Source organism: Caretta caretta, chromosome 3 (genome assembly GCF_965140235.1).
Source record: "Caretta caretta isolate rCarCar2 chromosome 3, rCarCar1.hap1, whole genome shotgun sequence".
NCBI lineage: Eukaryota > Metazoa > Chordata > Testudines > Cheloniidae > Caretta > Caretta caretta.
In genome coordinates this window covers 71,818,496-71,837,267 of record NC_134208.1, presented here as the reverse complement: position 1 = coordinate 71,837,267, position 18,772 = coordinate 71,818,496, and positions in this window count along the sequence as shown.

The following is an 18,772-nucleotide window of genomic DNA, read 5'->3' as shown; positions in this document are numbered from 1 at the left end:
ACTACTGATCACTTAATTGGCTTTCCACCCACGCAGCCCTCACATTCTTTGGATCCTAATGTCCCCCGTCTACCCAGCCCACCTAGAATCCAACAGGAACTGCTCCTCACTATTCTGAGGAGGCATACTTTTGTTTTTCTAACTCTGAAAGAGAGGAACTTGACTCATCTTTAAGATTATTTAGGTCACTTTACAGGTCTTTGACAGCTATGAGACCTAAAGATGAGTGCTGTTCTTCCTATAGGGAAGTCCCAACATGGGGGTCTCCTGCCATGGATGGCTCAATCTACGCAGCACCTTCCATGCACTTGTTCGTCATGAGATTTCCAAGAGACTCTAGACCTTCATCACCATCACACTCTAGGAGAAAGTTCCCTACTACCCTGCTATAGGAAACCTCAGCATCCTGTTACCATCCCTCAACCCACTTAGGTGGACCCTAAGGAGGAGGGAGAATTAGTGGAGAAACGCTTAGATCTCCCTCCCCCCCCCCCCCCCCACACACACACATTTCTTCATCTTTATCATATGAGGCCATCATTCCAGAGTCCTCATCTCCCTGCCTCCCCCAGAGGACTTCAAAGCCTTTCAGGACTTCATGAGGAGGGTGGCCACTTCTTTAGGGATGCAGGTGGAACTTGTGTAAGAGAATCCATAAACCCTCCTAGATATTTTACAGACTTCTCCCCCAGGAAGAGTTGTGCTCCCATCAATGAAGCCTTACTGGAGCCAGCAAAAACTCTATGGCAGATTCTGGCCAATATACCTCCTACAGCCAAATGAGTGGAGAGATGGTATCAAGTCCTTAACAAGACTTTTTCCTATTTCTTTACACATCCAGTTCCTGATTCTTTGTTGGTCACAGCTGCTAATGAGCAGTCCCATAGAATCCACCCATAGGCCACTCCTAAAGATAAGGATGGATTTATAGCCTCCCAAGGTTTATTACAGCCTCCTGAAGGTTTAGCGACCAAAAGGTTTATTTCACCATCACTTTTCAAATGAGAGTCACTAATTATGACTCTTTTATCAAAATATAATTTTATTAATTTCTCTGCAACTTTCAATTTGCTGACAAGTTGTCAGCGGAATATAAGGAACAGTTTTTAGCTTTGGTTTCCAAGGGACATCTTACCACTCATACATCCCTTCAAGCAGCAATAGATCCCACTGGCTCAGCCTTGTGTTCCATAGCCACTGCAATCTCCATGTGGCATTCTTCCTGGCTACAGGCTCCTGACATTCCAAGGAAACTGCAGAACACCACAGCGTACATGCTTTTTGAAGGTTCTAACCTATTTACTGCTAAAATGGATAATTCTGTACACACACTCAAGGCCTGTCATGAAACACTTCACTCGTTAGAAGAAAAGGAGTACTTGTGGCACCTTAGAGACTAATCAATTTATTTGAGCATAAGCTTTCGTGAGCTACAGCTCACTTCATCGGATGCAATGCAAAAAGAGAAGGAGTACTTGTGGCACCTTAGAGACTAACCAATTTATTTAAGCATCCGATGAAGTGAGCTGTAGCTCACGAAAGCTTATGCTCAAATAAATTGGTTAGTCTCTAAGGTGCCACAGGTACTCCATTTCATTCGTTAGGACTCTATATTCTGATTTACAAAAGGAAATAATTTAGGCCACAATGTTACTCCAGACCCTCTTTTCAACCGAAGTCACAGCATTCCTCTAAGAAATGGTTAAAACCTCTCTGACATTGTCAGCCATCTTCATCAGTGGAAGGTCCTTCTTACCAGATAGTTCGAACCTCTAAGCAATCATTTTAACTTCTGGAGCAAAGACAGCACACCGACTATATCTTCTCCCTTCAGATTGCATCTCTCCCTCTTCCACTGTGCTTGGGAAAGCACTACATCAGACAAGTCATGCTCAACACCATGAAGGAGGTATATGTTATCCAATTCACCTCCCACCCTTTTCTCATCCCACCTTCCCTGTCCCTTTTCATGAACCCTTCTCAAGAGACTATGTGACATCAAGAACTACGGTCCCTTCTAGAATTGAGAGCAACAGAAGTTTCTTACTAGCATGGAGGGAAAGTCTTCTATTCCCAGTACTTTCTGGTCCCCAAAAAATGTGGTGGCCACCACCCCACTCTTGATGTAAGAAAGCTGAACCAATTCATCAAGAAAATCAAATTCAGGATGGTCACCCATGCTTCTGTTATCTCTAACCTGGAGATGGCTGTCCTTGATTTACAGGATGCACACTTCCACATGACAATACATCTTTGCCACAGGAAGTACCTTTGATTCATAGCAGGCACCAACCTTTGCCAATACAGAGTGCTTGTCTCTGGATTGCCCGTAGCCCCAATGGTCTTCACCAAGAGCATGGCAGTAGAAGCAGCTCATCTGCATGATTTGGGCTTTCAAATATATCCTTACCTGGATGATTGGCTTCTTCATGGAGCATCAAATGACCAGGTCCAAGAAAAGCATCCTAGTCATCACATATCTGTTCTCCCTTCTGGGCCTGAAACTCAGTTTGGACAAATCACAGTCATGACCGATACGGCACATAACTTTCATAGGAGAAAACCTCAATATCAGGACTACCATGTCTTACTTTCCAAAGGAAAGATATCAGTCTATAGACTTCCTTTCCAAAAGCCTCAGATCCAACACAACAACAACAGAGTGTGTCTGCCTTCAGCTCCTACATGACGTGGCCTCATGCATGTGTGTAACTTCACATACCAGACTTCATTCTTTGCTGTCTGCAGCTGTTGCTCCATTCAGTATATCATTATTCCAGGCACACTCTGGACATGCAGATTTGCATATCTTCATGAGTGCTTCAGTCCCTTGAGAGGTGGTTGGGCCCCCCAATATGCACAAAGGAGTTTCTTTTTTGTCTTCAGAACTGACCATGACTCCAGTAACATATACATCTACCAAAGGTTAGAGAGCCCAACTTGGTCAACTCCATACACAAGCTCTGTGGCTACCCCAGGAAGTTTTGCTCTACATAAATGTGCTAGAGTTCTGAGCTGTTCATTGACCTATGAGATATTTATGTCCATCATCAAGAACCAGGTGGTACAAGTTCTTACAGAAAACACTACTGCCATGTGTTATCTGAACAAGCAAGGAGGCAAGATTTCCTCAATTATGTCAAGAGGCTATTCTCATATGGAATTTTTGCATTTGTCACAATTTTCCTGAAGGTTTTTCACCTTCCAGGTGTGAGAAATACAACCAGGGATTCCCACAGCAGGATTTCTGTATATCAACATGAACAGTCAGGAAGGAAGGATATTTTCTTTCAGATTTTCTACCACTGGATGTGCCCAGCAATAGACTTTTGTTTAACTAACCTGATCAACAAGTACATGAGATTTTGCTCCAGAGAAGGCCAGAGCCCAGGTTCTATTACATTTAGCTTTCTTCTTCCATGGTCCAGTCATCTCCTATATGCATTCTCTCCAGTTCCTCTCATTCTAAGCAGACTCAGGAAACTGAAAAGAGGCAAAGCAACATTAATTCTTCTTGTACTGGCATGGCCTAGACAATAGTGATACCTGGACCTACATCAGCTTTCCATCCAGTTGCCAATAACATCATCACTAGAGAGGATCTTCTGTCCCAGAACCAAGCCAAATCTGTACTTCCCAAACTCCAGTGTTTCCACCTTATTGTATGAATGGTCTCTGGTTGAATTCTCATGAGAAATTTTGCTCCTGAGAAGTTCAGAATAATACACAAGTGCTAGGTACTCAGCAAGTGGAAATGATTTTCAATTTGGGTGCAGTCTCAACATTTATAACCGCATCTCACATGGAGGTTATTTACATCCTGGACAATCTGTTTCAACTTAAATAGTCAAGCCTTTCAGTTAGTTCCAGGAAAGCTTTCATGGCTTCCATTTCTGTGCTACCTCAGCTAGTAGATGGGTTTTCCATTTTTGGTTCACCCTCTCATTTTCTGATTATTGGAAGGGCTGCTCAATTTTCCTCTCCTTCATCTGATCCTATCACTGTGTGGGATCTCAGTCTAGTCCTCTCCAAATTTATAGGACCTCCCCTTCAAGCCTGTAGCTACAAGGTCACTATAGTTATTGTCTATGAAGATGGCTTTTCTGGTGGCAATCACTTGTGTTAGGAGGGTTTCAGAACTTCAAGCTTTCTTGGCTGACCCTTCTTTCACTGTTTTCGAATAATGACAAGATTTCCCGTAGGCCACCCTAAACTTATGCTTAAGGTAATGTCAGTTCTCTGCCTGAGGCAAACTATTCTTTTGCCAGTGTTTTTTTCCAAAACTCCATTTTTCTAAAGCTGAAGAAACACTTCATATCTTGGATGCTCATAGAGCTTTGATATTTGACAGCACTAGATCCTTCAGGACTTTTTCCAGGCTTTCTCTAGCCTACGCTAAGAGAGTTAAGACTCAGTTAGTGTCAATTCAGCAAATCTCACACTGGATTTCTGATTGCATTAAGCTCTGCAATAATTTTGCTAACATCTCTCCTCCACCAAGAATAACAACTCACTCAATCAGCGCTCAGTCCATTTCATTGGGCTTTCTGAGCAATGTTCCAACATCTGATATCTGTAAGGCAGCAACGTGGTCATCTGCACATACTTTTTTCCACTCATTATGCCACCATTCAAGCCTCTCATGATGATGCCAATTTTGGCAAGTTGGTGTCACAATTTGTGTTCAGATGATCCAAAGTCACTCCACCTTTTAGGGAACTGCTGATGATTCCATTTCAGTAGAATGTATCTGTGCGCAATTATTTGAAGAAGACAAAACAGTAACTGTTGTTCTTCGCAATGTGTTGTACAAATATATATTTCATGACTCTCCCACCTTCCCGACTACTTCATATATTACACACAGGCATGCACAAAATGGAGAGGGAGGCAGAGGTCATACTTCTTTTATGCCCTCGTCTGAGACCATGAGGAGACCAGGAGCACATGTGCCACCTAGTGGTACGGCTTGCAAAAGTCACCAACTTGAGTGCACAGGGCACACACACCAGCAACAGAATGTATAGGGCTCAATACATCTAGAAGAACAAGAGTAAGTTGTAAGTAACCCTCTTTTAAAATTAACTAATGTTTGTGCTCACATATGCCTTCTGTTCTGCAGGTTTTTTACACAGTGTAACTAGTTCTGCAACATATGATATTCTTTTGTCTGGTACAGCTATCATTAGACATTATTAAACCCACAAAAGTCCCACAAAAACTGAAACAGAGGCAAATATGAAATGGAGGATTATTATAATCTGGATGTATGGCAAGACACTATAGTATACAAAGCAGCTATGATATAGAATAATTTGAAAGTTAACTGTATAAATCAAGATACTGTAACTAGACCTTTGACACAGAGAATATTTGTTTATGATTTGTAATATGAATGTTACTTCAAATACTATTTCAGATCATTATCAATTTTTGTGATACATTTTTGGATTAATCCTACTAACCTATGCTACATTTTAAGAAACCTGGATATCCTGGAGCAGCTGAGATCCTGGAAGTTTTTTTATAAACTCATGTAGAAAACCTATTATATTTTGTTTACCAGGGACACATGGAGCACATTCAAATGAAACATTTTTATATTGTTTTACTTTGTACAAATTGAGAAACTAGATCATATCAATGAAAATGTTTTTGCTTTCATAGAGCAGCAGCTATTTTGACTTTTTACATCCTTTTCAAGTTTTGCTTAGTCATGACTACCGAAGAGGTGTGATAAGATATAACACTCATCAGAGAGGCTGAAACTTGAAATGGCCAGAGGTGAATGGGGAATTGCTAATTGTTGTGTGTCACTTGACAACAATATGCTTCATAATAGCAAAGTTGGCATGTTTGGGAAGTCTATGTGATATATACTGACCTAGAAGTTAAAGCAGGCTCCTTATGAACAGTGAGGGAGAGAGAAAGATTGTTATAGTGTAGCTCTTCTCAGACACAGGAAAAGCATCTGGGAAGAAAATGCCATTATATAAACATCTGCACAATATTTATGCCATCTGCACAATTCGTGCCATCTGCACAGTATTTGAGCCATATGAATTAAGTGAGTGGTTGGTCCTTCGCAGATTTACATAGGACCAGGGCAATGGAATGAATTTCACATTCTATTTGCCTTTATACAGATCTAGCTGTAGATGAAGTATACATCAATTCTTCTGCAAATATGGTCAGTGTTTAATCTTTGCATTTGTCTATATCTGGTGACTACTTAGGCATGTTTGTGACTACTGTATGCCTCAGTCTATACATCTAATTTAGTGCAGGTGTTCCAAGAATGTCTTTGCTAGGTTAGCATACAGCATAGAGACTCATTTTAGTAATCTTTATTAGAAGTAAGAAACAACTCTTTCTTTGCATGCATGGCCTTAGAGGCTCCCGTTGCAGGTTACCAGAGCAGTTCCACCATGCAGGAAAGAATATGATATGTGAGATCATGCAGGAAGGCAATGCCTCCTGCCTGGCATGGAGCTCTGCACTGGGGATAGGAAGATCTGTTTGCTCTAGTGCACAGGAAATAAGTAAAAGTGTGGGAGAGCTACACCAGGAGAGGGGCAAAGGGGCAATGTAATATCATCTGGTCTGCAAGATGATATTACGTTGCACAGATATTCCAGTTTGCCCCACATTGGACCTGCAAAAGGAACATGAAGGTCTACTTCAGTCATAGGTTTAAATAGCCTCAATCAAGCAGCTGCACATCTGCTGTATTGTGTGTTGGGAAGAAGTCTCCTTTTTTGTCAGCTTGCATACAGGCCAAGCATGAGTGCCAACAAAAATGCACATTTGTTCACCAAAAAATCAGTTTTATAAAAACGCTATTTTCTGTTAAAAAAGATTTTTTGACTAGCTTTATTCAACAGTTTAGCCAACACACTATCTTAACCATTCAGACAATCTTGTGCACACAAGTCATAATCTAAATGTTTAATATAAAAAGCCTCATCTTTGCAGGAGACAGAGATTTGCAGGAAGGAGAGGGGAACAAGTGCTCAAAGGAAATAAGGGAATTCACAAAACTCAGCTCCTTCACTCCAAGTGCAAGGTGTGCATCTTCAGCCTTGCCTTCCCTAATATAAATGCATGGAAGTGTGTACATATGTATCTGCTAAATATTATTATTGCTTATTTTCTTCATCTCAGTTGAAAAACCTGTACTTATGAAATAGTATTTTCTAAGGAATGTAACATTACACCTCACATTTCCAGTGTATTTATGACATATCCCTGAGTGCTAGATATTACACATGGGTCTAATTTAGCTAAAAAATGTAAAAACTCCCAAAGTTAAACATCTATTCCCTACTGGGTGTGCTGTGAGGAGGCTGCAGAACATGTTAATTCTACGAAGGTCAGTTTTATAGTACATACATTAAGTTGGTTGAATTCAGGTGCATCGATCCTTTGTAAATGGTGAAGTGTGAGTAAAGGGGTAGTTTCAAGAACAGCCAATTTTTTTCTGACTTAGAGTGAAAGCCCACAATGGGCCAGGGCATTGGGTTAATGTGTGGTTGTGGGTATAGGAAATGATGCACCATTCTGCAACAACAGCCTAAACTCAGCTGTCAGTCCTGGAAGGGGGGCCCTTCAGGTTATACTCAATAATGAAAAAGGAGAAAATAAAAGGGAAAATTCAAGTTTAAGTGGGCTGCCCAGAATATGAGAATATGGGAGAATATGTCTGGGAACAGCCTTGGTAGCTAGGTCCTGGGTAGCTAGAATGAGCACCTTTGATAAGCCCTTGGATAAAAAGGATCTGTTGATGTTTTTCCCCTGTGGTGATTATATTTTTGTGGTTTATTTGAACATAGGGATATCTGCTTTTGCCTCCCAAGGCAAGCTATAGCCCATTTCATGGACTACTATTTCACCAGAACTTGACTATTCAATATTATTTGTCTCTTCAAAAAAGTATGGCAGTGGGCCAGATGATATGCTGTTGCTAAGTGTACAATTGTAAATGGTTTGCTAAGACAGCACTACACTGCCTAGGATAAGTTGGACAGGATAAGTTCAAAACCTGATTGGTCATGACTTGTGCTCACATAGTCTTAAATTTGTGAATTGATATCTTTCAAATCGGTTGTACACACATAGTGGTTGACATTGAGAAATCAGTAGTTACCTTCTTCAATACCACGGTATTTCTCTTTAGTTAGAATGGGAGCTAACCGTGGTATCTCAGTAATTGTCAGCAAATACTGGGCCAGATCCTCAGTTGTTGTCCATATGCACTGGGAATGACTGAGAAGTAAGAGCACAAAGTACCCATTTGTAGCTCCATGATTCACGGATTAGTTTTGTATCAGCACGGTTCCTGGTGTAGTTTAGAGGTATTTTACACTACCTACAGGTATTTTACACTACCTATTAATAAGAAGTTGTTGCAGTGGCAGGGATCAAAACAGTTCAAGGTTGCTCTGGTCACACCCACTTTTTCCCCACCATGCCCCCTATTTCAGAACCTGAAAGGCAGCAGCATTCAACCATGGTAGTCTGACTAGTTTGGATAGTAGTATATAACTTGACAATCTATACAGCTTGACAATTCCCATTCCTACCTACAGTATACCCACTTTTGAAGATTTGCTATCAAAAACACAAAGGACATGTGACTCAAGGTCTACATTTTTTAGAGGACAGCAGAATATGGCTGAATGGTATTTTAAGTGTAGTGTTATCTGTCAGATTGTATTGTAGTGAGTTTGCTTTGGCACCATGGAAACCAGGTAGCAGCATTATTCACCTCTGATACTAAAATGTATTTAAAGCTATCAATGAGGAGAAATATCAGCTTATTAAATATTTATGCAATAGTTTATCTACAATCAATTTAAGTTTAATAAAGCATTCCACAAGCATTATTTTGTCCTAATTATTGAAGTTAATTTTCAGCTGAAATTTGTATTCTTTTTAATACAGTATTCATTTTACTGTTATTCTCTAAGTGTTTCATGAACTGAGAAAAATATTTCAGCTCAGAACATTTGTACTGAAATTGGGTGCTAAACCTAACATTTATGTATTTTCAGACAGGTTTGGTATCTCTTCTCAGATACTAACGGGGCTTATGTTTGGATAACAAATTTATTTTAGAAAAACACTTTAAAGACTAGAATACACTAAACACACAACAAGAAAACATAGAAATGACTATATATTTCTCGTGACTGCAGCCTCCTTTGTTCTGTTCCACCCCCTTATATTGCTTTGGCACAAGGCATGAATCTTTTGTCTCTCTGGGTTCTCACCCCTCCTTCTAAATGGAAAAACACCAGGTTTAAGACAAATTCTAGTACCAGGTGACACGGTCACATGTCCTGTGAGACCCCAACCCTTCATACTTCCTGACCTGACTCACAGGAAGGCTTGCAAGTAAACAGAGCCATTTACAGCCAATTGTCCTAGTTGATGGGAGCCATCAAGATTCCACTATTAATGGCCCACACTTTGCATAATTAAAATATGACCTCAGAGTTATATTTCATATTTCTAGTTTCAGATACAAGAATGATACATTTATACAAATAGGATGACCACACTCAGTAGATTATAAGCTTTGTAATGATACCTTACAAGAGACCTTTTGCATGAAGCATATTCCAGTTACATTATATTCACGCTCATTAGCATATTTTCATAAAATCATATGGCATGCAACATCACACCCTGTTATAGCCTTGGCCTTCACAACGTTCCCTGGCAACAAGTTCCACATGTTGACTGTGCATTGTGTGAAGTATTTCCTTCTGTTTGCTTTAAACCTGCTGTCTATTAATTTCATTGGGTGACCCCTGGTTCATGTGTTATGTGAAGGAGTAAATAACATTTCCTATTTCACTTTCTCCACACCAGTCATGATTTTATAGAGCTCTGTCATATCCCCTCCTGTCTCTTTTCTAAACTGAACAATCCCAGTCTTTTTAATCTCTCCTCATATGGAAGCTGTTCCAGACCCCCTAATCATTTTTGTTGCCCTTCCCTGTACTTTTTCCAATTCTAATATATCTTTTTTGAGATGGATGAATGCCATATTCAAGATGAGGGCGTTCCATGGTTTTATATAATGACATTATGATATTTGCTGTCTTAGTATCTATCCCTTTCCCAATGCGTCCTAACATTCTGTTAGCTTTTGTGACTGACATTGCACATTGAGAGGCTGATATCAGAGCACAATGACTCCAAGATCTCTTTTTTGACTATCAGGCCTTTGCCCTTAGCTGTAGAGAGTCTTCAGAAGGAAAAACAAACAAACAAACGTCAGTCTCTTAGACTGTCTCTTTGACAGTAATAACTGTCCTTTTTGAGAAAGGACACCCCAGCCACTGGGGAAGTGCCATCGTTAAGGGGCAGTGAAAGGAAAGACTGCCTGGGACAGTGGGTCCTGAGAGACTTTGATTCACTCACCCCATCCCACCCCTTCGTAAGAGGACAACTATGGTGACTTGGCTGGAGGGCCAAGGTAGGAACTGGGAGAAGTCGAGTCCTAGGAGAGTGAGACTGAGAAGCAGGCAGTGAGCAACCATAGCCACAGCCAAAAGGGGATGCTCCAGTAGTGAGTTGAGCACCCTGCGACAGCCTCACAATTAGGGTAAATTTTGTATGATCAATTATAACACCTCCACTCTGCAATTACGTATAAACTACCTGAGGAAGAACAGCCTGCACTATGCTGACTATCAGGCCTTTAGCACCCCCAGTAGGAGCTAGAAAACTTAGTCCTTCATTAATATTTTTATTCCATGACATGATTTAACAGTAAGTTTTCATTTGTACTGCTTTCTTATAAGAAATTGAAAATCACCATTAGTTTTATTCCACTGTATTAGATATTATTATTTTGTATGGCTTCTACAATGTTCTGTGTGCTGCACAAATATAAAAGGAGGCCTGATCCCCTGTAGAGTTTACAATCTATTCTGGGGATTGTCTATGCTAAGCAAATATATAGAAAATGTACAAACCACTGAAAAAAACAGTAACAAAATTAGCAGGTACTGATGTAACATACACATCTCCAGAAAGGAATTAATTCAGGAAAAAAGTTGGGCTTATCTGGTGATATTTCTAACTTGGGTAATGAAGAATAATACACTGAAGGTCAGAATGTTGAGGCACAGCACATGTTTAGTTATTATAATCGAGCAGGAGATAACCAGAAGGAATATATGTGTGTAGCAGAGAGAGAAAGAGAGATTGTTTAATTAAATACCTTAATTTATTTGACTTTCAGAATGTCTTTGATAAAACTCCTTATGACAGGCTCCTGCTTGAAGCTACAGAGATCTGTGGAAGGATATGGCAATAGATCATACTTCTCAGCTGTCTCTGTGTTTTCATTTTAAGCTCTCAGGGCCCTTAACTTGATCTGATGCTGTTTCTCAATAATGAAAGGGATTTAAAGACTATACATTTGAATGTATTTCAGATTTCAAAAGTAACAATGGGATTTATTTTATGACATCATTTGACACAGTTTGCTGTCAAGTCTTCACAATGTTATTAGTAAAACTTATTAAAACAGGACAAAATCTTTTCATTATATGTTTTAACTTAGAAAAGTTTAGATCACTGTTTAAGAAGCTTTTCTGGTATATAGTGAATTAACGTTGTGATTGTTTGATATTGTTGTCTGCTATTTCTTAGGCTGTGTTTTCTCTATTAGTAGTTCACCTTGTATGGAAGTATAATGGAATAAGAGTGTATGACTGGTTTACCCCAGGACCAATACAAAATATCTGAATGGGAACTTGTGGTTAGGTTATGTGTCTGGATACATTGACTTTTGGTATATTGATGTCAATTCTGGGTGATCAACAGCACAGCTGATTGCAGGAAACAAATGAAAAGGTTCTCCACAGCTAAAATAAACCCAGTTTAAAGAGAGATGAGCCATAGTAACTGAGAAACTGCCCCCCCCCACCCTTAATGAGAAAATCACAAGCAGTCTAGACCAGTGCTTCTCAAGCTATCTTATGTGGGGGGGCCAGCATTTTTTTCCCCTAATATGCGCGCAGACCGGCAGCCAATGGCTCACGGACCAGCAGCGGTCCGCGGACCACCATTTTGAGTAGCACTGGTCTAGAGGAGATGAGAATGACCAGTGATGGAAACAGAAAAGGATAGACCTCTCTACAGAAAAAGGTTTCAGAGTAGCAGCCATGTTAGTCTGTATTCTCAAAAAGAAAAGAAGTACTTGTGGCACCTTAGAGATAGTCTATCTCTAAGGTGCCACAAGTACTCCTTTTCTTTCTACAGAGATAGCAATGCAGGAAATCTCCTCTTGCAGCATAACTGTGTATGGCATTAGTGAGACCACTGTTGGAATATTATGCCCATACTTTAAAAAAGATTTGAACAATTTAAAATGGGTTTATAAAAGAGCTACAAGAATTATTTGAAATCTGGACACCTGTCTGTGAAAGGCTAAAGAAATTAAATCTATTTGCTTTATTGAAGAGAAGGGTAAGAGGTTGCATGATCATGGTCTACAAATACCTGCACAGGGCAGAAAACTTCTGGTAGTAGAGGGTTCTTTAATCCAGCGGACAAAGGTATAACAAGATCCAACAGTTGAACGCTGAAGCTAGAGAAATTCAAACTAGAAATAACATTTTAACTGTGAACGTAATTAGCCATCTAGGGATATGGTAGATTCTCTGTCACCTGGAGTTTTAAAATCAAGACCAAATATCTTTCTTAAAGATATGTGCTAACTAGAAGTTATGGGCTTGATGCAGGGAACATTGGGTGAAATTCTCTGGCCTGTGTTAGGCAGGGATTCAGACTATATCATCAACATGATCACCCCTTCTGGTCTTAAAATCCTTGAATCTATGGACAAATCAGATGCTATTCTAATCCTCTCACTCTCCCCCAACCTCTGCCTAGTTTTGAAATGAAAACTTCAATTAAAGCATAAAAAAAATTAAGGTGGTTTCCCTCCCCAAAATTCATTTAAATGCTTTCAGGTAGCACATTAGATGTCAGCGCTAGTGACCCCACTTTATTGCTATCTGTAGAAAGCAGTATTACAACATTAGCCCTTTTTAAATATCCAAGGCCAAATTACTCAGGCAACCCCAACATGAGATCTGCCTAACTAAAGACTACAAGATTTAGCAGTAATTTAACACAAGCATCCTACCTACATTCCTACACTGATTTACCTACCTTCTCTGTAAATGGAGACTGTGATACAATCCTATTTGTGACTGCGTAAATGGACTTCAAACTCTGGAACCCGTCATCAACTAATGTCCCACAAGATCAAATCCTGGTGGTATCTCTGCCATCCACTCTGCCTTACCTGAAACAATTAAATGAGTTGCCAACTTCGACTTGAACAACTAACATTACTGTTTTTAAGGCATGTGAAAGAAGAAGACTGATGATGCCAATTATTTTCTTTCCTCCATTACAAATGGTAGGGCAACAGAATTCACAGCTGATGGTGGTTGGGTGGCGTGTGTATGATTATTACTTCATTTCATTCTCATTGTATCCTAATCTTGGGGATTTTGCACACTGGGACAGACTAGTTTCAGTATATTTTGGCAGCTTTTCTCAAAAAGTGACCGTCCCTGATACTGTAGAACAAGGCATAATGGCAATACAATGTATGTATTGACATCCATATGGTTACTAACATGCCCGAAAGTTAAGCATATACTTATGTGCTTTGATGGATTGGAGACCAACTGCTCAGCACCTTGCAGGCTTGAGTTACATCCGGTTATGCCTATAGACATGGAGATTAACATTTTGGAACTTCTGAGTACAAAAAGATGAAGAAACATGGCTGCCCACTGCCACACATAGCTGGTTGGTGTAGTAACGCTGGTGCAGGTCACCCAAAGGATACTTGCATATGGCAACTCATAACTTTAAGGGGGATCTCTGGAGCAATTAGAGGAGCCATTATCAGCACCCATTAATCACTTTAAAATGACAGGCAAAACATTTATATGTATTATTGCCAGGGAACAAACAAACAAATAGTAAACAGGATTAGAATTTTTTCAGCAATCTTATCTTTCTATGGAAGAATGAATGTAACAGCACTATAAAATCACCCATTGGATAATGCTTTGTTTTTGACAAGTTAGAAATACTAACAACTGGAACTGTTACACCCCCTAATCCTGTTCTCAGAAGGAACAATGGATTACAACTATGCATGGCCTTTGACCAAAGTGTTGACTTTTATACATGGGTGAGAACTTATAAACCACCTTTGCACTCTCTTGATCCTGCAAAAATCTAGGTGCTGTAAAGGTCACCTCTTCAAGTTTAGACTGCCCTAGAGTCCTGTCCATTTTGTGGCAGTGTCTCCCCAGTTACCCTCTATGGCCTGCAGCACGTTCCAGAATCTCTGCATTGTTACCTGCAGTGGCCCTACTCTTCACACACTAACACACCCCTGTATACTAGGATTTACAAGGGGGTCCTCAAAGGGCAATTTTGTAGCTGTCTCCCACATCATCTGCCTTGACATGGCTACAGTCCCTTTACCCAGCATAAATATACTGGAGCAGGAGTGAGGATCCCACCCATTGCTGATGCTGCTTCTGCCACAAAGACTTTTACACTTAAAGCAATAAAATCTTACATTCTCTATCACAGCCTCCCACAGTCACCTACTCTATCTTTAAAATGAAGAAAATCACTCTTAGAAGTTGTGTAGGCAAACAGAACAACATTAAACAAAAGAAAAAGAGTATCCTTCCACCACTGGGCTCTAACCTACATCTGCATTCTTCCTATTGTTTGCTTTCGTGCCACAAAACATGCAGCTAAATTCAGCTTCAGAAGATGAGCTGCATCAAACAGTTTACCCCTTGACCTTCAGTTCCTTCCTCCACTGTAATATAAACATTTTTGCTTTCCCAAGCTAAAAAAATCAATTTTAACCAATGAAAAATACTTTTAAGTTAAGGCAAAATTCCCCAAAGTGCATCAAATATCAAGTTATTTCTCCACCATCTCATTAAAACCAGGATAAAGCCCAAGCTTCTGTTTAGTTTTGTACATAAAACTTTGCCTGCGCCTGCACCTCCAGCTCTTTTATACCACCCTAAAAAATAGAACAGAATTAAACCCATTTTCAGGCCATAAAACTAAAAGCATATCCATAAATGAAAAGAAAACCCATTACACCAACTCTAAAGCAACATAATCTGACTACCTCATATAAGATCTGAATTTAACAAGCCTTTGTTTATGATCTTTTAAGGATATCGCCAGTAGCACTGTTAAACTTCCTTCTGACATTAAGTCTTGGACACATTATCATTAAATTAAACTGTACCAAAGAAAAGGGCCGCTTAGCCTAGTCAAGTAATAAGTAGGAATTCATAGAGTTTGTGCATATGTGTGATCTAGAGGGGGGAAAATATTAACTACTTTGGGAAATGCAGACCTGACCTGAATTGTCTTTAAAGGAAGGCTCTAGAGAACTGTTCCAATTAGATATTAGTAATGAAAAGCCCTGTTGTTGACATTAATGGCATTTTCCCCTTCAGATTAAGAATTTCAGTGATTCAGTACTTTAATCTCCCACAATCTTTCTGAATTCCTATACCTTGCTTTCATGTGAAGGAGAGGACATGCCAGAGGCTGGTTAGACACAGGACTAGGAGTTAGGAGACTGTGGCTACATCACTGACATCAGTCTCATTTGCCTCACTGGTAACCTCCGGATAATAATGCTTCACAAGGGTATTGTGTAGCCCAACTAATTTACGTTTGCAAAACACAGAGGTTCCTAGATGGAAAATGCTATATAATATGTAAGATGTTATCTGGTGTGGAAGATCCTCTCTGAAGAAGAAAATTCTCTTACAAAGCCTTCTTGTGAAGTATGGTTTTGAAATCAACATACATCAAGCAACATCAATATTTTCATATACTTAATCCCTGTTTATAAATTATGTCTGAAATTACAGCTGTGCAAAACGTCTGTCCAAGTCTCATAATCAAACTTAGTCATTCATATAGGTGTTTACAATAAGGGTTTTTTTGCCTCATTTTGTCAAATGTGGTTAATTTGACATTAATAAGCCAATGCCAGGGTCCTTTTCACAGCATTTTATGACTCAAATTGTTATCAGATTATTGGTGACAACTATATTTCAATATTAGTAAAAAGAAAAAGCTCTGATAAAATAAGGAATTAGCTTTTCACACTCACTGAACCAGCAAGCACTAGACTGGCTGGTTTCACTTTCCAGATAAGCCTTGTGGCTCTGTTGTAGTTACAGCCACAGGTGATTTCAGAGAAACATCCAAGACCTGATTACTGCCAAAATTTTAGATTCTCGGGACTCAACTTTGTATCTGAAGAATGCAATCCAGGTATTGCCCATTCATATTTGAGGGTTTCAAAACAAGTGACATTCCCACTTCACAATGTTATGACATCCTGAGAAAGTTCTTACCACATCAAAAGAGCTGAAGCTCTTGAATTCATCCAGCAGGAACTGCCTGTATGGTGAAATGGAAAACCAAGAAGAGTTGTGATCTGTGAGCTCAGCAGTGGAATACAACATGAGAGAGAATACCAGTCATTTTCTAGGGCAATTCTCTTTCTCTCTTGCCTTCCTCACTTCACCTCTGAAGCCTGGGCTCTTTTAGGCAAGTGTTATATCATGCTGGGTTTGGGATTTGAACCCAGAGGACAAATCTCTATGCCTTTTCTCTGCTTGCATACTAACCCAGCCTCATCCTCAAATAAAATTTGTCTTACAGACCCAATGGACTGTATTTTCAGTGGCTGATGAGGGTGAGAAATCAGATTTTGTGCTTTCAATAAAGCAGATGGTTTTAAAGTGTTGGTAATTGGGTGTGGGCTGGAGCACACTTTGTTTAAAATGTAATAAAGGGACTATTTAAGAAGGGACAGGACACATAAACATTGATAATAGTCAGTACAAAAGAGACCTGTACAAAATGATTGTGCTCCATATAGGGATAAAAGGAGAGGAAAGCAGGACTGCACTGGGGGAATCATGAGAATACAGCAGTTATTGGCTAAGAGACCTAAACAAACACCTAGGAATATAGAAATCATGTACTACATCAGTCTAGAAATCCATCTAATCCATCATTCTGCCTTCAACAGAAATCAGTAAAAGATAATTCAGAAAAAAGTTCAAGAAACTCTGTAGTGAACAAATATATACAATATGATGGGGGCTAATTTAGCAACAACTAATCAGGAAAAAGATCTTGGAGTCATCGTCGATAGTTCTCTGAAGACGTCCGTGCAGTGTGCAGCAGCAGTCAAAAAAGCAAACAGGATATAGGTATCATTAAAAAAGGGATAGAGAATAAAATGGAGAATATTTTATTGCCCTTATATAAATCCATGGTATGCCCACATCTTGAATACTGCATACAGATGTGATCCCCTCATCTCAAAAAAAGAGATACTGGCATTAGAAAAGGTGCAGAAAAGGGCAACTAAAATGATTAGGGGTTTGAAACGGGTCCCATATGAGGAGAGATTAAAGAGGCTAGGACTTTTCACCTTAGAAAAGAGGAGACTAAGGGGGGGGGTATGATAGAGGTATATAAAATAATGAGTGGTGTGGAGAAAGTGAATAAGGAAAAGTTATTTACTTGTTCGCATAATATAAGAACTAGGGGCCATCAAATGAAATTAATGGGCAGCAGGGTTTAAAACAAATAGAAGGACGTTCTTCTCCACACAGCGCATAGTCAACCTGTGGAACTCCTTACCTGAGGAGCTTGTAAAGGCTAGGACTATAAAAGTGTTTAAAAGAGAACTGGATAAATTTGTGGAGGTTAATTCCATTAATGGCTATTAGCCAGGATGGGTAAGGAATGGTGTCCCTAGCCTCTGTTTGTCAGAGGGTAGAGATGGATGGCAGGAGAGAGATCACTTGATCATTACCTGCTAGGTTCACTCCCTCTGGGGCACCTGACATTGGCCACTGTTGGTAGACAGGATATTGGGCTACATGGACCTTTGGTCTGACCCAGCATGGCCGTTCTTAGGTTCTTATGTTCTGAAATGTAGAATAAGCTGCCTATGGAGGAAGTTTTGTCTTAACTCTGTCACCTAGAGGTTTATATGTTGAAACTTCACAGTTTATATCCCTTTAAAATGTTTTTTTTTTCAATCCTGTCTAATGTAGGATCTCCTTCCATATTAGGGCAGAGACTCCATGAACTTCAGTGGGACTACTTGTGTGTTAGTTAAGTGTTCACCAAGTTGGAGTAAGGACTTCACAAGCTGATCCTAGTTGATTAGTTTTCATTGGACATATAGGTTATGTGACACTGTTTCTGTGTCCAGATTGGATTAACAAAGTTCTTGCACTCAGGTTCCTTCTTACCCTCAGAAATTACATTTTTCTGTGGATAAATTTGGGGTTCACATTTGCTTGTAAACAATCTACAGAAAAAACAACTATTTGGCCAAATTATTCAGAGAATAATTTCAGTGAATAAATTTGAAAAACTCAGAAGTTGCTGAACAGACAGTTCATGAGCAGAAAATTCATGGATTAATTATTATTTATTTTGGATTATTTACTCAGCTCTATTGATAATCAACATGTACATTACCTGTTCTTAAAAATGTAGCTACTCTTTCTTAACTAGAATATTAATTTAACTAATGAAAATCTCTCCTTTTGATCAGGTCCTTATTTTTGGGAATGAAGGAAGCTTCCTAATTTTTTTTAAAAAATGCTTAATTAAAGGTAAAACAATTAGTGAA